This window comes from Sorex fumeus, unplaced genomic scaffold (genome assembly GCF_029834395.1).
Source record: "Sorex fumeus unplaced genomic scaffold, SorFum_2.1 ptg000079l, whole genome shotgun sequence".
NCBI classification, from domain to species: domain Eukaryota; kingdom Metazoa; phylum Chordata; class Mammalia; order Eulipotyphla; family Soricidae; genus Sorex; species Sorex fumeus.
Genome location: NW_026606136.1, coordinates 4017591 through 4044612, shown reverse-complemented (window position 1 = coordinate 4044612; position 27022 = coordinate 4017591). Strand labels below are relative to the sequence as shown.

Below are 27022 nucleotides of genomic sequence, written 5' to 3'. Positions count from 1 at the left end.
ATATGAATTTCAGGAGTGTTTTGTTTATTTCTTTGAAAAATGTTATGGGTATTCTGATAAGGACCACATTAAATTTGTATAGTTCTTTGGGCAGTATTGCCATTTTGATAATGTTAATCCTCCCTGTCCATGAGCAGGGGATGTGTCTCCATTTCCTGGTGTCCTCTTTTATTTCTTGAAGTAGTGTTTTGTAATTTTCCTTGTATAGGTCCTTCACCTCTTTGGTTAAGCTGATTCCGGGTACTTGATTTTCTGAGGTACTATTGTGAATGGAATTTTTTTAATGTCTCTTTCTTCTCTTTCGTTATATATAATATAACGTTTCGTTTTGTATATAATAAAGCCATAGATTTCTGGGTGTTGATTTTGTAGCCTGCCACTTTACTATACAGAGCTATTGTTTCTAGTAGCTTTTCTGTAGAGTCTTTAGGGTTTTCTAAGTATAGTATCATATTGTCTGCAAATAGTGATAGTTTGACCTCTTCTTTTCCTATCCATATGCCCTTGATATATTTTTCTTGTCTAACTGCTGTGACCAGTACTTCCAGTATTATATTGAATAGGAGTGGTGAAATGTGCAACCTTGTCTTGTGCCCGATCTTAGAAGGAAGGTTTTTAGTTTTTCCCCATTGAGAATGATGCTTGCCATGGGCTTGTGGTAGATGGCTTTGACTATATTGAGGAAAGTACTTTTAATGCCCATTTTGATGAGAGTTTTCATCATAACCCACTCCCCTCCAAGGGGCCCCGGAGAGGAATAGCCAGGCGCGGGGGCAGGAGACTGTGCTCTTCACCTGAAGGTACCGGCAGAGGGACAAAGCCACGTGGGTTCCGGGGCCGAGATCTCCAAGCCTACTCGGATTGGAGTCGAGCATCCTCCACCCAGATCCTCCAAATTCCAGTAGGCGGGGGTCACACCCACCAACTGGCCCCCTGGCGCCGTGTAATCCCATCAGCGGCCAAGACTCTGAGACTATAAAAACCAGCTCCTGGAACTGCGCGGCCGCAAATGCGGCCGCGCAACATCTTATAACATCTCATTCCTACTTTGACAAACTGGCAGGCTACCGAAAGTAGCCTTCCCACACGGCAGAGTCTGGCAAACTTCCCGTGGCGTACCCAATATGCAAATACCAGTAACAATGATGGGTCTTATTCTCCTAAAGAGCCTTGAATATAACCTCAGGGCCAGGATGAAGGAGATGTTACTGGGGCCTGCTCGAGGCAATCGACGAATAACAGGATTATTTGTGATTTGTGATTTCATCATAAATGGGTGCTGGATCTTGTAAATGCTTCTCTACATCTATTGATATGATCATATGGTTTTTATTATTTCTTTTATTGATATGGTGAATTATGTTGATTGACTTGTGAATGTTAAACCATCCTTGAATCCCTAGGATGAATCCTATTTGGTCATGGTGTGTCATCTTTTTGATGAGTTATTGGATTCTATTTGCAAATATCCAAAGAGGAGGAAGGAAATAATAAAACTCAGAGCAGAAATTAACGAGATGGAAACCCAAAAAAACAATCTGAAAGATCAATGAAACCAAGAGCTGGTTCTTCGAGAAAATAAACAAGATTGATAAACTCCTAGCAAGATTCACAAAGAAAGGTAGAGAGAAAACCTTAATAAAGCGAATCAGAAATGAAAAGGGGGACATCCCAACAGAAACTACAGAAATTCAAAGGATCCTCAGGGATTACTTTAAGAAGCTTTATGCCATGAAACAAAAAAACCTAGAGGAAATGGATAAATTCCTGGATTCCTATAGCCTCCCAAGGTTGAACTAAGAAGATCTGGAATACCTGAAAAGACCTATCACCATCAAGGAAATTGAAATGGTAATAAAAAGTCTCCCCAAGCACAAAAGTACTGGGCCAAATGGATTCACTTGTGAATTCTTCCAAATCTGTAAAGAGGACTTACTCCCAATCCTCTTATGCTTTTTCAGGAAATTGAAGCATCAGAAACACTTCCAAACACTTTCTATGAAGCAAATATCACGCTGATGCCAAAAGCAGACAAATTACCACAAAAAAAGAGAATTACAGGCCAATATCTCTGATAAACACAGACGCAAAGATCCTCTCACGGAAATTTCTTACTGATGCCTCATTCTTTGTAGCTGCTGTGCTCTATGTTTAATCATAGAGTAGTAATAAAGATAGGTGCTATATGCACATAGAAACACTTATTTTCTATCACATTCATTTCAGAGCATAATATTAGACACGAATCTATGTATAATAACCTAAAAACTAGTTTGAAAACTTTTTTCTCCATTGTGTTCATGGAGCTGATTGTGGGAAACACACTGTGTGTTATGACAAACGTTGTGTTATTCTAATAGCTACAGTAAATGCTCCACCTGGAATCTGTAGCTCTTAGTTCTAATTGGCCTTCAGTTCCACAGAAAGCAGGATTCTCTGTATGGTTGACCTTTTATTGTAGTAAGTAATAGAATCCAAAAGTCTTGAAGTTAATCAGGGTAGAAAAATCTAAGGCTTACACCCCGAAATGCTGTTATCAGTCATTACTAATTCTCTACTCCAAGTTTCTCTTGATCTAAAGTTATTTTTAGGTAATGTGATTCTGTATGGATCTGAAAGAGGAAATACAAGCTGGCAAAATGCAGAGATTCAAGGGTATGTTCCCTTCATGGATCCAGTTTCCTACTGTCCTTGTGATCAGGTACTTCTAGCCAACACCAAATGTCTTGGCACTTCAGAGACTATAAAAGTCTCAGGTTCATCCAAGTGACTGCTGCAAAGAACTACCTTCAAATTTGTACTAGTATCAAAGTATTTATAAATGAGTAAATGACTGGGTTGATGGCTTTATGAATTCTTTTAACAATAATTGTTGCCTTCATACTTTATTTACTTACTTTGAGTCATATAATAATAACCTAACATTTAATATCACAAATTTATGAGGGCAGATGCTCCATAATTTTTTTTTTAATTTATTTATTGAATCACTGTGGGAAAGGTTACAAAGCTTTCAGGTTTATGTCTCAGTCATGCAAATATCAAACACATTTCCCTTTACCAATACTTATTTTTTACCATGAAGAACCCCAATAAAACCCCACCCCCCACCCCTCCCCGTCCCTGTGAGGCAGATGAATTCTAGTTAACACTCTATCTGCTTTGATTAGATTCATTGTTTCAATAAAAGATTCACCACTATTATTTAGAGTTTACCCCCCCCCCCCCAAATCAGACATGCTGAAAAAGCATTGTGAAGTGATTTGCTTTCTACGGCTGGGTTCAAGAATTAAATGTTGGTTTTGGATTTCTGCTCTTTTACCTATTGACCCTGGAAGTATTTCTACTGAAAGTCAGATAGTTAAGAAATTGGTTTCTGTGTTCTGGAGTCCTGGCCGTGCTGGAGAGCCGCTCGCGGGGGGCAACCAGTGACCTCGGTAGGGCGTGAAGGACGGACCAGAACGCCCCTCTTCCCATGAGGTTTTAGTCGCCCCCACACCCCCGGCTCATACCTGCTGTCCACAAGGCTCCCATGTGGCCTCCATCTTTCTTTCCAGAGGGAGGAGGGCGGAAGGGAGCAACACCCTTTCCCCTCTGGGCAGAAATGATTGCCTGGATTAACGCATAGTCCTTTCACTTTTCTGCTCCAAGCTGCTGGGTTCTGCATTAAGCCCTTGTGCTTCTGGGGCTGTGGCCGTGCTGGAGAGCCGCTCGTAGGGGGCAACTGGTGACCTCGGTAGGGCGTGAAGGATGGACCGGAACGCCCCCCTTCCCATGAGGTTTTAGTCGCCCCCACACCCCCGGCTCATACCTGCTGTCCACATGGCTCCCATGCGGCCGCCATCCTTCTTTCCAGAGAAGAGAGGGCGAATGGGGCAACACCCTTTCCCCTCCAGCAGACTTGATGGCCTGGATTAACGCATAGTCCTTTCACTTTTCTGCTCCAAGCTGCCGGGTTCTGCATTAAGTCCTTGTGCTTCTGGGACTGTGGCCGTGCTGGGGAGCCGCTCGTGGGGGGCAACTGTTGACCTCGGTAGGGCGTGAAGGACGGACCGGAATGCCCCCCTTCTCGTGAAGTTTTAGTCGCCCCCCACATCCCCGGCTCATACCTGTTGTCCACAAGGCTCCCATGTGGCCGCCATCCTTCTTTCCAGAGAAGAGAGGACGAATGGGGCAACACCCTTTCCCCTCTGGGCAGAAATGATGGCCTGGGTTAACTCATCATCCGTTCACTTTTCTGCTCTAAGCTGCTGGTTTCTGCATTAAGTCCTTGTGTTTCTGGGGCTGTGGCCATGCTCCAAACTTAACTCTGATTTTCAGGGAGAAAGATTGGGTGGTTTACTTCTTATTGATCACTTTGCATATAGAGAGATGTCGCGCGGCCGCATAAGCGGCCGCGCGGTTTTGAGAAAAAGTCCTCGTTCCCGCATACTCGAGCTGTGTTTGTAGAGGCTTCTGGTCACCAGGGTTCCATCTGGGGGAGGCGGGATGCGGCACCTACTCCATCTGGAACCTGCCGGTGCTCTCGGCTCTTTTTGGAACCTGTTTTTTCTTTTTTCTTTTCCTCCGGGATCCCGCACCCTCCATGTGTTCCTTCTCTTATTCTGAACGCTTCAAAGATGGCGCTGGGGGGCGGGCTGTGGGCGTGACTTCCGGAATCAGAGGTTACCTGGGAGGTGTAGTCCGGCAGATTTGAGAAAAAGTCCTCGTTCCCGCATACTCGAGCTGTGTTTGTAGAGGCTTCTGGTCACCAGGGTTCCATCTGGGGGAGGCGGGATGCGGTGCCTACTCCATCTGGAACCTGCCGGTGCTCTCGGCTCTTTTTGGAACCTGTTTTTTCTTTTTTCTTTTCCTCCGGGATCCCGCACCCTCCATGTGTTCCTTCTCTTATTCTGAACGCTTCAAAGATCAGATGCTCCATAATTTTACTTCATTTATGTATAACTAATGTTCAGAGATGTTAAGTTACATAATTTTACTTCATTTATGTATAACTAATGTACAGAGATGTTAAGTCCAAGTCAGTTTTCATACCTCCAGTTCTGTGTACACAGTGGAAAATTGCATTATTTTATATTTCCCTTAAAGCTGAGTATTATTTTATTGTGAATACATACAAAAATTTCTTATTCCAGACATCTGTCATCTGTTTTGGGGCACTTGGGTTGTTGTCTGTTGAGAATAATGTGACAATGAACATAAGAGCACATTTGCCCTCTTGTGCATTTGCACTTTTGTTTTGGAAATAGTGGTATGGGTCCCTAGGAAAGATGCCAGGAAATGAAATTGCGGAATCAGACCCTACTTCACACTTCACACAATAGTAAATTCAAAATGGATTCAAGACCTCGATACCAGACCTGAACCCATAAATTATATTGAAGAAAGCATAGGCAGAACACTTCATGACACTGAATTATAGGCATCTTCAATGGTCAATACCTTTGGCCCAGAAAACAAAAGCAAAAATAAACAAATGGAAGTGCATCAAATTAGAAAGGTGGGTCCAGAGAGAGTATAGTAGATAAGGCACTTGCCTTGCATACACCAAACCAGACTTGATCCTTGGCATCACAATCACACATGATCCCCAAGCACAACCAGGAGGGATCCATTAGCACAGACATAGGAATAAGCCTTGATCAAAGCTGGGTATGGTCCTAAAAGAAATTTTTTTCAGATAGCTCTGTGCCAACAAAAGAGATGATGGCTAGAGTAAAATAACATCAAAAAGACCAGAATATTTGCTTGCCACTCATCTGACAAATGGTTAATATCCAAAGACATATAAAGCACATGTAAAAACAAACACTCTTTTTTTCCCCTTTATTTTATTTTATTTTTTTAAAGTTGTAGATTTACAATTTTTTGTGCTTTGGTTTCAATTATACAATGATCAGACACCCATCCCTCCACCAGTACCCATTTTCCACCACCATGGATAATATCCCTCCCACCCCCATCCCCCCATCCCCCCTGTCTCTGTGGCAGGGCCCTCCCCTATGTTCTCTCTCTCCTTTTGGGTGTTGTGGTCTGCAAAAGAGGCATTGAGTGGCAAACATGTTCAGTCCATAGTCTACTTTCGACATGCATCTCCCCTCCTGGGAGGATCCTCCAAACATACTTTATTTGGTGCTCCCTTCTCTATCTGAACTGCCCTTTCCTCTAGGATACCTGGCTGGCCTCTAAGTTATGGAGTAATCCTCCTGGTGCTGATCTCAGCTATTCTTGGGTATTAATCTCATACTTTGTTACTTTATATCCCCCAGATGAATGCAATCTTTCTATGTCTATCCCTCTCTTTCTGACTCATTTCGCTTAGCATGATACTTTCCATATTGTACCACTTGTATGTAAAGTTCATGACTTCATCTTTTCTAAGAGCTACATAGTACTCCATTGTGTAGATGTACCAAAGTTTCTTTAACCAGTCATCTGTTCTTGGGTATTCAGGTTTCTTCCAGTTTCTGGCTATTGTAAAGAGTGCTGCAATGAACAAACAAGTGCAGATGTCACTTCGACTATACATTTTTGCCTCTCTGGGATATATTCCCAGGAGTGGTATTGCTGGGTCAAATGGGAGCTCAATTTCTAATTTTTTGAGAATCGTCCATACTGTTTTCCAGAAGGGCTGAACCAGTGGACATTCCCACCAACAGTGAAGGAGTGTCCCTTTCTCGCCACATCCACGCCAGCATCGGTTGCTTTTGTTCTTTTGAATGTGGGCCAGTCTCTGAGGTGTGAGATGGTATCTCATTGTGGTTTTGATCTGCATCTCCCTGATGATTAATGATGTAGAGCATTTTCTCATGTGCTTTTTTGCCATTCGGATTTCTTCTTTGAGAAAGTTTCTGTTCATTTCATTGCCCCATTTTTGGATGGGGTTGGAAAAACAAACACTCTTATCAAAAGATGAGAAAAGACTTTCTCCCCCAAAATGAGAAGAGATAAACAAAAACTTTGTAAAGAAGACATAAGTGGTCAATCTGTTTATGGAAAAACTGCTCTTCATTTTTACCATCAGGGAACTGCAAATCAAAATAAGATATCACCCCACACCAGTGAGATTGGCACACATGTAAAAGAACAAAACCAACATGGACACGGAGCAAAGCATCCAGTGTGGGAAGGAATATCAAATAGTTCAATCTGTATGGAAAAAACAACATGAACACTTCAAAACACCAAGAATTGAGCTTCCATATTTATGATATTTACTTACTATCCTTTGGGTCTGTGTTGTGATATAAGCTCCATGAGGCAGATAGTTGAGTATTGGCTAATCACTCATGTAACTGAAGCACCAAGAATAGTGGCACACTGGGGGTGCTAATAATATAGTTCCTGAGACAAATTAAGTCACAACGCAATAAAATAGAGCCTAGGTGAAAGTGACATTTAAGTTGGTATTCTCAAACACTAACACCTATTGTCTTGGATAAGCTGTACGGCGTGCTTAGGCTACTATCACTATGAACAATTTCTGTCCTTGATCCTCCCCCTTTTTTTGTCGTGGTCGGCTTCCATTGGTCTCCACCTTCCAGGACTCACCTCCTTTTGTGGTATAAAAGCATTGTAGAGATATGGACATATGATCCTCTCAGGCATTTTGGGAACCAGAATCTCCAGATCAATTTGGATTTGAGATGCCACTTCTGCTTACTGCAGGTGATTACCCAATATTATGTTTCTCTACCTGTGCTGCTAAGCAAAAGTTTGTCAAACAGTGCTTTAGGCAACTATGCAAATAATATAACTTCTCATGTATTGTACTCTGAAGTAACACAAAAAAGGGTACACAAAAGACACTTAAAACTATTTTCTGAAAGCCTCTTCAACAAGTGGTGCTGGGAAAATTGGACAACTATCTGAAAAAAAGAAAAACAAACAAACCTGTGACCTCTTTCTAATGCCAGACACAAAGTCAGATAAAAGTGGATTAAAGACCTTAATATTAGATCTGAATTTATAAGGTACATAGAGGAAAATGTAGGCAAAAACCTCTATAATATTGAAGCTAAAGCATCTTTAAGGTTGAAATACCACTGACCGAGCAAGTGGAAACAAGCATAAACAAGTGGGATTACATTAAAATAAGAAGCTTCTGCACCTCAAAGGAATCAGTGACCAAAATACAGAAAGAGCCCACAGAATGGGAAAGAATATTTACCCAATACCCATCTGATAAGGGGTTAATATCCAGGATATATAAGACACTAGTAGAATTGTACAAGAAAAAAACCTCCAATGCCATCAAAAAATGGGGAGAAGAAATGAACAGAAGCTTCCTCAAAAAAGAAATACAGGGTGGAGAACGGCACTGGTTGTGGGATGGGTACTCGATCATTGTATAACTGAAACCCAAGCACAACAACTTTAAGTCTACAACTGTACCTCATGGCGTTTCACTAAAAAAAAAAAAAAAAAAGAAAAAAAAAGAAATACAAATGACCAAAGGCACACGAAAAATGCCCTACATGGCTAATCATCCGGCAGATGCAAATTAAAACAACAGTGAGATATCATCTTACACCACAGACACTTGCACACATTCAAAAGAACAAAATCAACCAATGCTGGCATGGATGAAGGGACCTCTATCATTGTAGGTGGGAACGCTGATTTGTCCAAATTTTTGGGAAAAGAATATGCACTTTCCTTAAATAAACAGAAATTGAGCTTCTATATGACCTCGCAACACCACTTTTGGGAATATATCTCGAGGGTGCAAAAAAACACAGTAGAAATGACATCTGCACCTGTATGTTCATTGCAGCACTGGTACACTGGTTTTCAGGCTGAAAACTCTAGAGTCATCTTGGAGTAGGGATGAGCAACCTCCTCCACCCTCACACTTCTGGAAGCTCCAGAAACTGAAGAAGCTGCACTCACATCCCACAGCTTCCCTCATGTAAACTCACATCCCATTCCTATAGATCCAGGAGGACCTGCAGCCACACTTCCAAATTCCGCAACACTGACATCCCAGTAGGAGCACATCAAATTAGATGGGAAAGTAACATAGAAACTAATTTAGTTCAATGAACAAACAATAACACAGAAAGCTCAGCTAACAACAAACAACTTAGTAAATCCTCAAATTTCAAGGACTTAATGACCCCATGGTGAAACATAATAATTCTCACAAGTTTTCTTTTACTGAATATTTTTTGATAATTCCATTAGCCATTTAGTTCTAACAGGCAATATAAAATAAATTATTTTGTGCTTGCTAAGGGGGCAAGCTGGGGGCGGTGGATGAGAAACTGGGACAATGGTGGAGAGAAGGTCACAATGGTGGTGGAAATGGTGTTGAAACATTGAATACCTGTAACAACTATATTATGAACAACTTTTTAAACCATAGTGTTTAAATAAAAAAAATTAAAATTCCATTGAAAAAAATTTTCAAGTTTGCAGTATGTTATTAGATCTTAGATTCAGAACTAATTCATTATATAGAGAGAATATTATATTCTATAGATAGAATATATAGAATATTCTATAGAATATTATATTCTATAGATTATAGATAGATAGATAGATAGATAGATAGATAGATAGATAGATAGATAGATACAATAGCACGTTTCACCCAAGCGAGAGAAGGAATCCGGAGTTCCGACTTCAGTCGAGGATTGAGAATCAGGGATGCTGTCTCTTTTGCCAAGGCATTGAAAATCAGATGGGCCGGACACATAATGCCATTCAGAGATGACCGATGGACTAGAGCTGTTACCAGTTGGATTCCATGGGATGTCAAAAGGATGCCTGGCTGCCCACCTATGAGATGGTCAGACTTCTTCATCAAGACGCTGAATTGAACGGTTTGAGGCTCTTTGTGTTCCTGGAGTGAGCAGATGCCATTGGGCTACACTAGCACACGACAGGGACGAATGGCGGCCGCTGGAGCAAATCGATGAGCAACAGGATGACAAGTGATATAAATTATATATATATATATATATATATAAAATTCCACCATTTGAACAATAGCCCATCCTGTTCTCTGTCCTTAGTCCCTGACAATCACTATTATACTTTCTATTTCTTGAGTTCTAGTTTTCTAGATTCTCCATATAAGTGAAATCATGCATTACTTGTATTTCTGTGTTCAGTTTTTTCAAAGGGCTATTAGACTACTTGGGAACTCAGGGTCTTCAGATACCAATGTTAACTCAAACCATTTGTGTTATAGTTTTCAAAATGTTTGGCCATTTTTCCCCTCCAACTATAAATGGCAACAAAGAAAAATTGAAGAATCCACTGTAGCAAATACCTGTGAACATGTTCCAAATCCTTCCTCCTAGGGATCCAGTCATCTTTTCAGACAATAGATTCTAGATCTGAAAATTATCTCAAGATTAAGTATAAGTGAAAGCATCATAAATGTTTGGAGACTTGTGTCCTTAGCTTTCTTGTCCTCCATGCTTACCTTTTTGTTCTTCTTTAGTTTTGGTTTGTTTGTTGCAATGTCTGCCCAAATAGCTGCCTGTCCATTTTGCCCATAGAATGCCAAATGCCATTACCTTGTCTGTAAGTTTCTACAAATCAAGCTTTCTTGTCAGTCCTTCTGATTTTACCAGCCTGACTGTATTGACCCTGGATTTGAGGTAAGTAAACACTACCACTTGGCCTCCACTTTTCCAAGGGTCCATCATTGTTGTAAATATTAACAAACCCAGATTTTTCACTGCAGCTGCTAATATCAATTCAGTTATGCAGAGATAGCTACTGCTGCTCTTAAAAATTGGAGTATTTTTATGAACGATGCATTCCTGTTGCTTGCTGAATGTCATCCTTTCCATGGTACTTAACCTACTGAGGGTCTTGTGTTTCACATAATAAGCATGCTCTTCTTCAACCTCTTTAGTTTCTACTCTGTTGTCATCTGGGATACCACAGCTTTAGCTGTCATCTCCCAATTTTCTAAGGTCACCATGTTGGCTAGGTTTGTTCTACACCCCAGGGTCCTTGTTTGAGATGTCAAATCTTGTATTCTAATAAAAACTCTTCAAGTCAATGAATTCTTGCTCATTCACTCTTACATTCCAGGTCCATAGATAGAACACCCTCAGTATCTAAACCTTATAATGCTTGGGGGACCATGTGGTGCTGGTGATTAAACCAGGATTCATCTCATGTATGACTCTTACCCCTCTGCTCTCTCTCCAGTCTCTAAATGTAGTTATTTTAGGATCTGTTTTCAATTCTTGATGATGGTAGCTGTTACAATATATGAAAATCTTTATTTATATTTTTTATAAACTGCCAAACTGTTTCTGGTCATTGATGGAATCCACGGTATTATTCACAAGAGTATTTTGCAACATGTTGAGAGGTCAGGCTACCATCTGTACTGTTTCTTTCTAGCCAAGAGTTTGCAGAATTCCTCTGCTCTCTTTCAGTCCCAAGAGTATGTTCTAGAGATCATCACTGTTATTTCCCAGCAAAAGGGTTATGTTGACTCTTGTTTTTTGTTTAAAACCTTAAAACATGTTTTCTTCTAACCTATTGTGGGACACAGATTAGTGAAAATCTTAATCTGCCATAACCTTCATCAGACATTGGTGAATTAAAAGATTTTTCATACATATACAAAAGAAGTCAGAAAGCAAATGTAACACATAATTATCATAAATCAAACATCCCTTTTAACCACTTGCCATAAAGAAAATAAAATCTTGTTAACTATCCCAGAGGCAGCCCATAAACTCCTTCTCAAGTACAATCCTAAACTCTTTCAACTTTAAGGTAATCACTTCCTTACCTTTATAGTTTTATCACCCACGTGTACATCTCTGTTTTTATATTTCCTGTAATAGGTAACTAGATCTAAAGGATAATCAGAATAAAGTTTGGCTGTTTACAGCACTGACTGCTTCAAACATGGTTTTATGTACAGAGAGAGATATAATGACTGCTTTGAGTTCTTAGCCGTCATCAATGTTCAATGTTTAGTTCATTAAATTGATAATAATGTTTTCCAATTCTACAAGATCTCTCTGCTTTCTCTCTTTCCTTCTCTTTATTGTTGTTACAAAGTTTAGAGAATTACACACTTGTTTGTAGCCCACTGGGAATCCCAATAGCAAAGCTGCCAGCGTAACACTCAGTGATGTGGAAAATGAAGAAACAACAGTCTCAGATTCTGAAAACAAAATGGAGGCTATATAAAGGAAATGGGGTTCATGTATGATGTTGAATTGAAATTAAACTTTATAATGGTAATAATCTTGTTTAATAATCTAGTGGTAATAATCTAGTTTATACAGACGGCAGCAAGATACAGTACAATATAGATGAAGTCTTTATAATATTATAAAACAAAGTTTCTTGAGGAAAAAATTAAAAAAAAGTAAAGCAGTGATCCTTCAAAGCAATGCTCTTTCACTCTGTTTTATTGATAAGGAAATCAAGGCCACAGACAATACACGATTTACACAAAGCTTCACAGGTTATTAAATATCAGACAAGCTGGTACTGGAACTCACAGACTGTCTCTGCAGAGTCTCATGCTTATCAACATGTCACACAGTTCCTCATGCCAGTCTGTGTGGCTTCAGATCAGCCGTCTTTGCTCTTTGGCTATCAGCCCTGGAGTCAATACTCTAATACCTTCCTCTCTGCCCTATATTCTAGCTGTGCTCTGTTTGCTGGCAAGGCACTCTGCCCAGATATCAGGCGCGGGGTCACCTGCCCTTACACTCATCTAGCCCTTCCTCTTTCTCTTTTTCTCTCCTGAGGAATCTATTTATGGTCTCTGGAGAGAACCGAACCTGGGCCCCACATGTAAGACAAGGGCCCTACCTGTTCTACTATTACTCCAGTCAGGTTTTGGGTTTTTTGTTTGTTTACACATGCTACTCTTCCACTTGAACCATATCCCTGACTCTGAATATTTTTATGCAGCTTCTCTGTGTCATTTCTTTCTCCTTATTATCCACCCTTCTTTTGTCAATCCCACCCCAAACACACACACACTCATGCATGTATGCACACACACACATGCACACACACATACACACATGCGCACATACATGCATACGGACATATACACACATGTGCACATATACGAACGCACGCACATGCACACACATGTACACATATGGTCCCCCAGAGCATGCCCTAATAAAAATAGAACATTTCAAAGACCCATAAGAAATTCCTCCAAATGACCAGTTTTTCTGCCAAATGAAAATGAGTTACTACAATGCCACTGGTAGGGTTTGAGAAAAGGTGTAGAAACGGGAAGCAGAGACAATGATACAGTGGGACTTGTGCAGATACAGCCCCTCCACGACTTGGAAGATTAAGGATCTCAAGTTGGAGCTCTTTGCTATAAAGTAAGGGCATTTTCTTCTTTCTAAATAGCCTGTTGACTGGGGTACATGATTCAGAATCAAATATAAACTTATACGTTGTTTAATAAGTGAGTCCAAGTATTTTGCATTATAGTCATATTTAGTTGTTGGGGGAAGCTGTTGGGGAACAGTTTTACCCCAACACTTAGTACAGGATAAAAACCTTCATACCTCCATTTATTCACTTGTCCACCCTGCTTAAATTGTGCCTAACGTGTAAACTATAGTAGAAAGATCATTTCCTGCTCCCATTAACTGTTGTTATAATATTTGGCAATCAGGGTATTCAGGAACAAACATGAACCTACATCCTGTTGACAGATAAAGAAAGACAAGTCTGTTCATACTGAGCTCGAGAATCTTGGTCAGAAAAGGGAATGTTAATCTAAGGAAGAAAAATTAACTTAAAACAATTTATTTATTATTTATTTTCCAACCTTATTTTTTTCATTATTTATTTTCCAACTTGATTTATTTTCCAGCCTCCTCGTTACCCAGAAATAATTTATTTGTGGTTTAGGGATAGAGAGAAAACAAAATACAGGTTCAGAACTGTCTTTTGACTTTAATAAACTTTTTGTTTTTGGTCCTTGGGGCTTACTCCTGGCTCTGTGATCAAGGATCACTCCTTGTGGGATTAAGGGACCAAATGGGGTGCCAGGGACAGAATCCAGGTAAGGTGCGTACAAGACCTGCTTTACTATTAACCCAGTCCATCAAATTTTATTTTAACATTAAATTAAACTCATTAATTCATTCACTAAACAGATGTTATCTACATTTAATTCTCTATAGTTAGCTGGGTCTAGCTGTATCTTATTTCAAGCTGTAGGTTGGTCAATTGAGCAAATATTATTTCTCACAGAGGTGACAGAAGCAAAGAAAGCAACCCCAGTCACCTAAATAGATTATTAGTCTCTGTGTGTATCATGTCTACTACCACTTTGAAGCAGGCAGACAGACAGATTGACAGGCAGAAAGGGACTCCCTTAAGAAGTAATAAAACCAAGATGGGGATTACCGAACCTACACTGTCTTCATCCCAAAGTTGCTCAAAAGTATTAAGGCTGGAATCCTAGTAATACACTGAAAAGATGGTCAGATAAATTCTAAATGGCTCCAACACAGCATGGATTGAACTCCATCGTCTGATAGAAGCAGCTCCAACAGACAAAAGATCACAATAAGAATATGAAAGAAGACCACCAAAAGTTTCTAGCGCTTCCCCTTGCCAAAGCCTTAGTAACAGATTCTTATCTACATAGAAAGCCCTAAGTGGGGACAATTTGGAATATAAAACTAACTTTGTAAAGGAAAGGCCACTTATAAATACAACATTGGGGGGGTGGGGAGAGGCAGCAGAGCTATAGTACGGCAGGCAAGATGCTTGCCTTGCATGAGCAGACCCGGGTTTGATCTTGGGCACCCCATATGGTTCCCACTGTCTGCCAGGAGTAATCCCTGAGCACAGAGCTAGGCGTAAGTACTAAGTGCTGCTTGATGTGCCCCTTCCCCCCAATACTTTAGGTGAGACAGATGAAAGTCAGGTGACCATCAACATTTCATGAGTTACCCAGGAGACCTGTTTCAAAGGCCTTCTTTAAATCAATTAATGTTAGAGAGAGCAGCATCTTGAACTCTTGCAAAACCTCAATGAGCTTGGTCACTATGTGGATATGGTCGATTGTGCTGAATCCTTTTCAGAACCTGGCTTGCTCGCATGGTTGTCCTTCATCTAGTGTTCTACCTATTCTATTCAGGATAACTCGAGTGAACAACTTGTAGACGACAGACAACAGGCAGATTGGGTGATAGTTGCCGATGTCGTGATGTCTTCCTTCTTGTATAACAGAACAGTCCTGCTGGTTTTCCACTGGGGCGGAACCTTGAACTCAGACAGGTAGCATGTGAAGAGCCAAGCCAGTGTATTGATGAGCACTGGCGGCAGATTCTTCAGGTGTTTGGGTCTGACATTGTCTGGACCGGGTGCTCTTTGCTTCTTTACTGATGAAATGTCATGTCGGATTTTAGAAGGGCGAATGTTGGGAATGACAGCCATCCTGCGGAATTTGGTATGCAGAATTTGGTATGTGGGCAGGTGGTGAGGTTATCAAAGAGATCCGAGTAGAAGTTGTGGATAATCTTCTCCATTGCCCTTCTGGAAGATGTGATAGATCCATCAGGACATCAGAGGGCGGTCATCTTGGTCTTGTACTTGGTGAAGGACAGGCAATCGTTGCGAATACTTTTCCCAGTTTCTGCCGCATTGGGCAACACTGCTGCTCTTCTCTCTTTGAGGTCTTCTTTTATCACTTCTCTGCACAGCTTTATGAGCTTGGGCATTAGCTTGTGGTTGCCTGAGGCTCATGCCAAACCACCTTGAAGAATGAGCTCCAGAGCTTCCAAAGACAGGTGTCTTTTTGTGGCTTTCCCACTCTCGGCATTCCTCGCGCAGTCATGGAGGTGCTGAACCAATCAATTGCATTCCTTGTCTATGTTGCCAATGACGGCATCTTCCCATGTTGCCGGAATAGTGCCAAAGAGCTCCCAGTTGGTGGTCATTCTGGGAGTTCTCTTCTTAAATTTTCCGACCTCTGTCGATGATCAAGAATCAGGGATGCTGTCTTGTTTGCCAAGGCGTCGAAAATCAGATGGACCGGACACGTAATGCAATTTAGGGACGACTGCTGGACTAGAGCTGTTACCAACTGGATTCCATGGGATGTCAAAAGGACGCATGGCCGTCCACCTATGAGATGGGCAGACTTCTTTGTCAAAACCCTGAACAAACGGTTTGAGGCTCTTCGTGTTCCTGGAGCGAGCAGATGCCATTGGGCTATACTAGCACGTGACAGGGACAAATAAAAATGTTACTAGTGCCCGCTTAAGCAAATCGAAGATTATGGGATGACAAGTGATACAAGTGATACCCAGGAGACCTACTTCTCTTGGAGAGTCACTTCTCTCACCTATGACAATTTTATTAACTAAAACAAGTGATTGACAAGTTCAAGGTCGAGAGACATCAAATGCATTGATGGGAACAGCGGTAAAATTACCTGAAAAAGGATATAGATATTTGAAGGCATAAAAAATTGAAAACAGATACACATCAATCACACTGAAAAAATGGCATCATGGTATACTTTGAAAAAAGCCCTGAGTTCCAAGCAATCTTTAAGACCTAAAAAGAAAATCAAACTTAGGTAGGTCTTACTAAAACTTTAGAATCACTGCACTTGTATCACTTGTCATCCGGTTAATCTTTGATTTGCTCGAGTGGGCACCAGTAACATTTCCATTCATCCCTGTTGCGTGCTATTGTAGCCCAATGGCATCTGCTCGCCCCAGGAACACAAAAAGCCTCAAACCGTTTGTTCAGAATTTTGACGAAGAAATATGACCACCACATAGGTGGGCAGCCACGTGTCCTTTTGATGTCCTGTGTAATTCAGTTGGTAACAGTTCTAGTCCAGCGGTTGTCCCTAAATTGCATTACGTGTCCAGCCCATCTGACTTTCAATGCCTTGGCAAACAAGACAGTGTCCCTGATTCTTGATTATAGGCAGAGGTTGGAATTTCGAATTCTTTCTCTTATTTGGGTGAAATGTGATATTCCAAGCATAACTCTTTTGATACCTCTTTGGGATACCTGAATAGTGTTCTCGTCCTATTTTCATAGGACCCAGGTCTACGAGGCGTATGTTAGTGCAGGAAGAATGGTGGAATCAAAAAGATGTGCCTGGGGCCTGGGGGTTCTTCATCCTCTTAACAACTTCTTAGACACTCTTGAAGGCGTTCCATGCCACTCTCTTCCTCCTGTGCAGGTCTGGTGCCAAATCATTCCTCATGTTGCGTTCTCAACCCAGGTACACATAGCTGGGGCACTCAGAGATGTTCATTCCATTGAGAGCAAATGGAAAGCCAGGGATTAGTTTGTATTTCATGAACATTGTCTTGTTGATATTCAGCTGCAGTCCGACCTTTCCACACTCATGGCAAAGTCCGCCAGCATTTGTGCCTCTTGGCTAATGTTTGCTGTTATTAGATTGATGTCATAAGCGAAGCGGAGGTGGTGTAGTTGCTGACCATCTATCTTCACTCTCATTTCTTCTCATTCCAGCCGTCGCATGATGTTCTCGAGGGTGACATTGAAGAGTCAATGAAATAAAATATCGGCCGACCTCCACTACATCCACTATCCAGCCACCGTCACGCTCCAGGGCACTTTCTGGACTGTTCAGGCTGAGCCTCATGCATGAGTGAAGCCCCACAGAATCAGGTAAAGCAGAACTTTGTGACCTCGGGCTCCAGGTTCAACGGGACTGGAAACAGAGATCCTCTGCCTTAAAACTTTAGAATATAAAAACTAAACAAAAATAATATCAAAACATAAATGCTTAGGAGTATTGTGCTGCTAGCAGGTCAACCTGTACCTGTGGAACAATTGCATCAGCACCCGATGGTGCCTTCAGGCTTCCTGATACCCCAAAAATTGCCCCTGTGCCTTTGGCCAGACCCCAAAAACTTGGAACCAAGTTTACCAAGAAATTAAATGGCCAAAAGTTGGGTATGTGGGAACACATCCACAAACCACCTCTGGCTCAGCTCAACACCTGCAGAGGAAGGGTTTAAATGGGGGTTGGAGGGGCAGTAATACTGGGGAATTTGGTGGTGGAAAATGTGCACTGGTGAAGGGATGGGTGTTTGATGATTGTATGACTGAAGCTCAAACATGAAAGCTTTGTAGCTGAATCAAAAAAGGGGGGGGGATAATAATAAAATAATAAATTTAGATTCAGAATAGAATTAAAAAAAAAGTAATGTGGAGATCAGCCACCATCCAGATCACCTGGCTATTTCTCCTGAAAGGGAGCATAACATAAGGCCCCCATAACCATGCACTGCACTCCACCTCAGGTTGTTTCACATGGGGCGCCCCAGAGAGAGACAAGTGAGAGCCCTCCCTATCTCAAAGGACCCAGCTCTGGCAGCCATAAACCTCCACAACTCAATTGCTGCCATGCTCAAGGCCACTCCCCACTTGCTTGGGCCGAGTTTCACACATAAGTGAAGTCCTACGGAACCCAGGTAATGTGGAACTTTGTGACCTTAGACTCTGGGCTCAACAGGATCAGGAGTGTGACCTGGCGGCAGGAAGATGGTAGTGGCAGCGGCGTTGGCGCTCTCGCTGAAACATTGAAGTCCAGTGGAAATGTGGTTTGCCATTCTTCCTCTCCATACGTAGTGTACCATCCCGATAAGCCTTTCCTGAACAGTGACCCGTGATGCTCCCCCAGCAAGCCTACAGTCACCTACCCTGAGAGCAACAGCAGAGCAATTTTTTCTGCTCTGAGGAATCTTCAAGATAAGATTTGATGCTTGGAACTTGAAAGGATTCAGGTAGAAGAAAGTGTGAAAACCTTGTCTAGAGAAACAACTGAATATAAGAAAGTACTCGATGAGCAGATACAGGAAAGGGAGAACTCAAAAAATGAGGAATCGAGGCATAATCAAGAATTGGCATCTCAGTTATTGGCTGCAGAAAATAAATGTAATCTTTTAGAAAAGCAGTTGGAATATATGTGAAATATGATACAACATGGGCTGGAGCGATAGCACAGCGGGTAGGGCGTTCGCCTTACAAGCGGCCAATATGGCCGACCCGAGTTCGATTCCTCCGCCCCTCTCGGAGAGCCCGGCAAGCTACCGAGAGTATTCGATATGCCAGACACAGTAACAACAAAGTCTCCAATGGAGATGTTACTGGGCCCGCTCGAGCAAATCGACGATCAACGGGAGGGCCTTTATCTTTATCTTTATCTTTATGATACAACATGCTGAAATGGAGAGGACATCTGTCTTAGAGAAACAGGTTTCCCTAGAAAGAGAATGACAGCATGATCAAACACATGTTCAGAAGCAGCTTGAAAAACTGGATCTTCTTGAGCAGGAGTACAAGCTTACCACAATACAAGTCCTTGCAGAAAAAAAAAATGCAAGAGTTGGAAGCAAAACTCTATGAAGAGAAAAGGAAAGGAAATACATGCAAGCTAAGGCAGATAAGTTGCAGATGGGCCTTGAAGCAAATAGACTTATCCTTGAAGATAAGACAGCCCCCTGTGTTCCCAGTGTAAGAAGAATGAAAAAAAGAAGCCAAAACCACCAGAAAATAAAGGGCCCAGGAACTACTTTTCTGTGCAGCCACATTATAGATTGTGCTTGGGTGACATGCCATTTATAGCTGGGAAGTCCACCAGTCACAGCCACGCTGTGGTAGCCAACGTCCAGCACATCTTGCACCTGATGAAGCAGCACAGTAAAATCTCGTGCAACAATCGAGTGGCCAACAGTGTTCCTTTAACTAAGCAGGTGTCTTTGTGAAGTGTTCTGAGCAAGAAATCGGGGATTCCTGCATCCTCTAGCAGCATTAATGAATAGCTGTCTGGGGTCTTACAGACCCTGCAGGATGAATTTGGGCAAATGAGCTGTGACCACCATCAGATTTCAAAACTTATCCAAGAGTCACCAACGGTTGAATTGAAAGACAACTTAGAGTGTGAACTAGAAGTGTTAGTGGGAAAGATGGAAGCAAAAGTTGCTCAGATAAATAAAGTTCGGAAATACCAAGCTCAGTTCGAGAAGCAGAAGACAGAGAAGAAAAGGATTTAAGAACCACCAAAAAGACTTTTGGCGAAGAAGGAAATAGCAGTTGTTGCTCTGGGATTTTAGGGACCACAAACAAGAAGGACATTGCCAAAGTGAAACCTGGAGAAAAAAGCAGGAAGAATCTTCAGTTACTGAAAGAAATGCAAACCATTCAGAATTCATTACAAAGCAGTAGTTTGTGTTGGGATTACTAACTGGTACCAGGTCATAAATTTTATTATGAATAATCTGTACCTCATCAATCAGATATTGCCATTTACTTTGCAGCCTCACACTCTGTGGTGTTGGGGTCACTTAGCAGGTGTTAAGGGCCCAGGCTGCATTACAGCATCATACACACTTTTCTCCTGCATCCCTCAAGTGTCCAGTGACCTGAATGAAAACCAGGGCAGCTCTGGAGGCTAGAGTCCCACAGTCAGTTTCAGGGGAATTTGCTGTTCATATATATTGCACTTTGTAAACAAGTTAGCAATTTTTAAATTCGTGGGTGTGATTTTTTTTACAATAGACCTTTATACATCTAAATAAAATTAGGTTTGAATGATCAAACTGTGAGGCTGTATCAGAGGCAGTGCTTGCTTAAATCTCCCCTGGTGTGAATTCCCCAGTTCTCCTTTCTAGTTTAGCCATTACAGGTACTTTGTTTCAGCTGTTGGTGGTTTTCTAAATTTAAATATTTATACATATTTAAGAGAATTCTTCGCTTTTTCACATTTCAAACATTGATCAGTATTAGATATAACTATATTAATTTTAATCTGTTAAAATTTTTAGAAGTACTTAATTACTTAAAGCCAATTAACTGTGAAAGTTATAACAATATTTTTAAAAGTAAAAAAAATGAAGTAAATGAGATTTTGGAGTGAAGAGAGAATGGTAATGTAAAACATACATTTACTATTTTTTAAATCTGGAATGCTACTCTGTTCACTTAATTATGGTTTTAAATTTCAAAACTTTGAAGAATCTCTTGGATATTTACTTTTATTGATATTCAGTATGAGTGTACTTTTTTATGTGTGTGTCTTCTTTTGTTTCTTTTTAAAATTTTTATTAGTGAGACACCATGAGGTACAGTTGTAGAGTTAAAAATTTTGTGCTTGGATCTCAATTATACAATGATCAAATACCCATCTCTCCACCAGTTCCCATTTCCCACCACCACGGATCCAGGTATCCCTCCCACCCCCCATCCTCCCCACCCCACCCTGCCTCTGTGGTAGGGCATTTCCTTCTGTTCTCGCTCTCTTTTTGGGTGTTGTGGTTTGCAAAAGAGGCATTGAGTGGCAATTATGTTTGGTCTATGGTCTACTTTCAGCTTGCTTCTCCCATCCTAGGAGGATCCTCCCAACACCCTTTATTTAGTGCTCCCTTCTCTATCTGAGCTGACTTTCCCCCTAGCATGTGTGGTTGGCCTCCAAGCCCTGGAGCAAAATTAATGGTACTAATCTCAGCCATTCTTGGGTGTTAGTCTCCTATATTGTTACTTTATGTTCCCCAGATGAATGCAATCTTTTTATGTCTATTCCTCTCTTTCTGACTCATTTCGCTTAGCATGATACCACTTGTATGTAAATTTTATGACTTCATCTTTTCTAACAGCTACATAGTACTCCATTGTGTAAATGTACCAAAGTTTCTTTAACCAATCATCTGTTCTCGGGCACTCAGGTTTTTTCCAGATTCTGGCTATTGGTAAAGAGTGCTGCAATGAACAAACAAGTGCAGATGTCACTTTGACTATACTTTTTTACCTCTCTGGGATATATTCCCAGGAGTGGTATTGCTGGGTCAAATGAGAGCTCAATTTCTAATTTTTTGAGAATTTTCCATACTGTTTTCCAAAAGGGCTGAACCAGTCGGCATTTCCACCAGCAGTAAAGGAGGGTCCCTTTCTCACCACATCTGCACCAGCACCGATTGCTTGTGTTCTTTTGCATGTGGGCCAGTCTCTGTGGTGTGAAATGATATCTCATTGTGGTTTTGATCTGCATCTCCCTGATGATTAATGATGTGGAGCATTTTCTCATGTGCCTTTTAGCCATTCGGATTTCTTCTTTGAGAAAGTTTCTGCTCATTTCGTCGCCCCATTTGTTGATGGGGTTGGATGTTTTCTTCTTGTGGAGTTCAACCAGTACTTTGTATATCCTTGACATTAACCCCGTATGAGATGTGTATTTGGCGAATATCCTTTCCCATTCTGTAGACTGTCTTTGTATTTTGGTCAATGTTTCTTTTGAGGTGCAGGAGCTTCTTAGTTTAAGATAGTCCCCTTTGTCTATCTCTGTTTTCACTTGCTTGGCCAGCGGTGTGACATCTTTGAAGATACCATTAGCTTCTATGTCATGGAGGGCTTTGCCAACTTTTTCCTCAATGCACCTTATAGATTCTGGTCTGATGTTGAGGTCTTTAATCCACTTAGATCTTACTTTTGTACATGGAGTTAGGCAGAGATCTGAGCCCATTTTTTTTGCATATAGCCGTCCAGTTTTGCCAGCACAATTTGTTAAAGAGGCTTTTCCTGCTCCCCTTCACTTTTCTTGCCCCCTTATCAAAGATTAGATGCTCATATGCTTTGGGGGAGATGTCAGAATATTCAACCCTGTTCCATTGGTCTATAGCTCTGCCTTTGTTCCAGTACCATGCTGTTTTAATTATTACTGCCTTGTAGTAGAATTGCTTTTGCTATTCGTGGGGGCTTATTGTTCCATATAAATTTCAGGAGCGTTTGCTCCACTTCTTTGAAGAATGTCATGGGTATCCTAATAGGGATTGCATTGAATTTATACAGTGCTTTGGGAAGTATTGCCATTTTGACAATTTTAATTCTCCCGATCCATGAACAGGCAATATTTTTCCATTTCCTCGTATCCTCTTTTATTTCCTGAAGTAGCGTTTTGTAGTTTTCTTTGTACAGGTCCTTTACTTCCTTAGTTAAGGTAATTCTTAGGTACTTAATTCTCTGGGGCACAATTCTGCCTGATTTGGGCTCTTTCTGTTGATCCTTTTCTAAGGTCTTGAGCCGTGAAGTCAAGTTATTTATATGTATCCTTTCTTCCGTCCTGAGAAATGCTTGCAGAGCTATAAATTTTCCCCCTTAATACAGCTTTCACTGCATCCCATAAGTTCTGGTAGCTCGTGTCTTCATTCTCATTTGTTTCCAGGTATCTTTTGATTTTGTCCTTGACTTCCTTCCTGACCCACTTGTTGTTCAGCATTGAGTTGTTTAATTTCCAGGTGTTTGATTTGTTTCTCCGTGTCTGTGTGTGATTCACTTCTATTCTCAGTGCATCGTGGTCTGAAAAGATGGTTGATACTATTTCTATCTTCCTGATTCTATTGAGGTATGTTTTGTGGCCTAGCACATGGTCTATTTTGGAAAATGTCCCGTGCACACTGGAGAAGAATGTGTATTCTTTCTTTTTGGGGTGTAAAGCCCTGTATATGTCTATAAACCCTTTCTCTTCTATTTCCTCTTTCAAAGCCAATGATTCCTTGCTGAGATTTTTCTTGTTGATCTATCCAGAGATGATAAGGTGATGTTGAAGTCTCCAACTACTATTGTGTTGCTAGCAATGTCCTCCTTAAAATCTGTTAGCAGTTGTTTTAAATATTTAGCTGTTCCCTCATTAGGTGCGTATACATTTAAGAGTGTGATTTCTTCCTGTTGTACGTATCCCTTGATGAAGAGAAAATAGCCTTCACTGTCCCTTCTAATTTTTTTCAATGTGAAACTAATGTTGTCGGATACTAGTATATCCACCTCAGCTTTCTTTTTTTCACCCCAGCTTTTTTGAGGGTTCTGTTTGCTTGCAGGATTGTTTTCCATCCTTTGACTTTGAATCTGTGTTTCCTCTGTCTGTTGAGATGAGTTTTTTGTAGGCAGCAGAATGTTGGGTTCTGTCTCTGAATCCATTTTGCCACTCTGTGTCTCTTAAATGGTGAATTTAGATCATTGACATTGAGAGATATTACTGTTATGGGGTTTTGTGTCATCTTTTTGTAAGGGTCTGCTGTGGTTGTAGGGTTTGTCTTGTCTTATAGTTTCCCCTTCAGCCCTTCTTTTAGGTTTGGTTTTGAGTCTATGAAGTTCCTGAGCTGCTGTTTATCTAAAAAATAGTGTACCGTTCCTTCAAGTTTGAGTGAGAGTTTAGCCGGATAGAGTATTCTTGGTGAAACATTCATTTTAGTGAGTTTTTTTTTACTATATCTCTCCACTGCCTTTGGGCTTGGAGGGTTTCCTCTGATAGATCTGCTGTGAATCTAAGGGGTGCTCCTTTGTATGTGATTTCCTTCTTTGACCTTGCTGCTTGCAGTATTGTGTCTCTATCGGCAGCATTGATCATTCTAACCATGATATGTCTTGGAGTGTTTTTGTTAGGGTCTCTTTTAGCTGGCATCCTTCGGGCTCCTTGAATCTGAATGGCTGCATTGTCGAGCTCTGGGAATTTTTCAGCGATAATTTGTTTAACCATGGCTTTTTCATTGGGATTGTTTCCCTAAGCTTCTGGTATTCCAATGATTCTAATGCTGTTCCTCTTGGAATTGTCTTCTAGGACTCTGATTCTCTCTAGAAGTGTTTTGAAGTCCCTTGCCATTGTTTTTTGTTGTTGGAAAATGGGTAGGAAGTACTTTATGATGGGCTTTCACCCGCCCCCCCTCTGGGGCACCCCGTGTGAAACAGCCTGGTACGAAGTTCGGTGGCATGGTTATGGAGGCCTCATGTTATGCTCCCTTTTGAGAGAAGCAACCATGGGATCTGGACAGTGGTCGATGACGAGATTATCTGGTGCCAGCAGGAGGTGCCTTATGGGCATGACCCCTGGGTCACCAGAGACTGGAAAAAGCGGCCAGAGGATCTCCACTCCTGGTCTTTTTTTTTTTAACATGTTCATGAACAGCTTTAAAAATTCTTTATACCATTGAAATAATTCAATCTTATTGGACTTGCTTCTTTATAAGCAAAATAAATACAAGTAAATTATAGTTCTAAAAGTAACAAATTATAGTAACAAAAGTTCTAATTATTCCTCATAACCTTAATGTGCTATTTATAAATTAAATTTATTTTTAGGTTACAACAAATAAAGCCTTTAGTAACAGGCGGTCTAAGGAAAATTCCTGTGTTACATTACAAAAAGTGCTTTATTGACTTTTAAGTGGCAAATAAAAAGTTGACACATCGATCTAGTCTAAGTTTTGGCACGCTAAAATGATGACAATAGAACATATACAGATAAAAGTACACTCATGCTACAATGTAGTGGTTAGAAAAGATGAAGTCATGAAATTTACATACAAGTGCTACTACATGGAAAGTATCATGTTAAGCCAAATGAGTCAGAAAGAGAGGGATAGACATAGGAAGATTGCATTCATCTGGATTACAGAAAGTAACAAACTAGGAGATGTACACCAAGAATGGCTGAGATTAGTACCAGGAATTTTGCTCCATGGCTTGGAGGCCAGCCACACATGCTAGGGGAAAAGGGAGCTCAGATAGAGAAGGGAGCACCAAATAAAGGGTGTTGGGAGGATCTTCCCAGGATGGGAGAAGCATGCTGAAAGTAGACTATAGACCAAACATGATTGCCACTCAATACCTCTTTTGCAAACCACAACACCCAAAAGGAGAGAGAGAACAGAGGGGAATGCCCTGCCACAGAGGCAGGGTGGGATGGGGGGGGGGGAATGGGTGGTGGGACGGATACTGGGATCCGTGGTGGTTGGAAATTGGCACTGGTGGAGGGATGGGTATTTGATCATTGTATAATTGAAACCCAAGCATGAAATATGTAAGTCTACAGCTGTATCTCATGGTGTCTCACCAATAAAAATTTAAAAATAAGAATATGGGCTCTGAATTAATTAGTGTGCATAGGAAACACTAAGCTTGGGTTGGTGAGATAGCACAGTGGGCAGGGTGCTTGCCTTGCATGTGGCCAACCCAGGTTTGATCCCCAGCATTTCATAAGGTCCTCCAAGCCTGCTAGGAGTGATTCCTGAGGGCAGAGTCAGAAGAAATCCCTGAGAACCAGATATGGCCCCCAAACAAAACCAAACAAACCAGAAACATTAGGCAACTCCTAGGAAAAATATTTATTGTTTCTAGGAAATGACCAGCTCTCACTGAGGCAAGTCTTCAGGGTCAATAAAAGGTCCCAGATGTTAAAGCATCAAAAAGACAGAAAATAAAAAGGCATAATAAATACACCAAGAAAATACTTTTAACACAGTGACTGGGCCAGAGAATTCTTGCCTACAGTGGGCAGGGTGCTTGCCCTGCCTGTGGCTAACTTGGGTTCAACCCCTGGCACACTGTTTGGTTCTCCAAGTCCTACCAAGGGTGATCTCTGAGTGTAGAGTCAGGAGTAGAAACATCAGTTTATAACACAAAGATATCTATAGTGTACTTGAATGTAACAACAGTTTGTTATTTATTGTTTTCAAGTCACACTCAATATACAGAAGAAAATGAGCCTAAAAAGATACATAAAAATTATTTTGAAATGTTAGAGAGATAGCATATAAGTGCTTGGTTTGTAGGCAGTTGACCCTCGTTTATCCCTGCGACCACATGGCTTCCTGAGCACAAACTAAGAGCTGCCCCTGAGCACAGAAGGAGGAGAAGCTCCTGTCTTCCAGGCACTGCAGTGTAGGACAAAAAAACTGAATAAGAACCTAATTTTCCATCTTCCCTGCACCGTGGAGACCACGAGTTGCCTCCCATGAGTGGCTCTCCAGCTCCGGAACGGCAATGATCCCAGAGGCACACAAACCAATTTCAGAACCCAGCGGCTTTTGGCAGAAATCCCTCCAGACTTAATTAGTAAAATATGTGACATCATATGCTCTTCCTGATCAGCAATAGAGAACAAATTGTCTAACGATGCCTTTTCAGCAGGTCTGATTGTTGGGGGAAAAAATCCAAAAATAATGGTGCATCTTTTGTCAAAATAATGAATGTAATCAAAGTAGAGAGAGAGTTA

At 41.1% G+C, this 27022-nt stretch overlaps 1 pseudogene; it reads left to right on the top strand.

The window, feature by feature from the left end:
- Positions 1-19242: 19242 nt before the first annotated feature.
- Positions 19243-21046, top strand: LOC130038774 (centrosomal protein of 57 kDa-like; annotated as a pseudogene).
- Positions 21047-27022: the final 5976 nt, after the last annotated feature.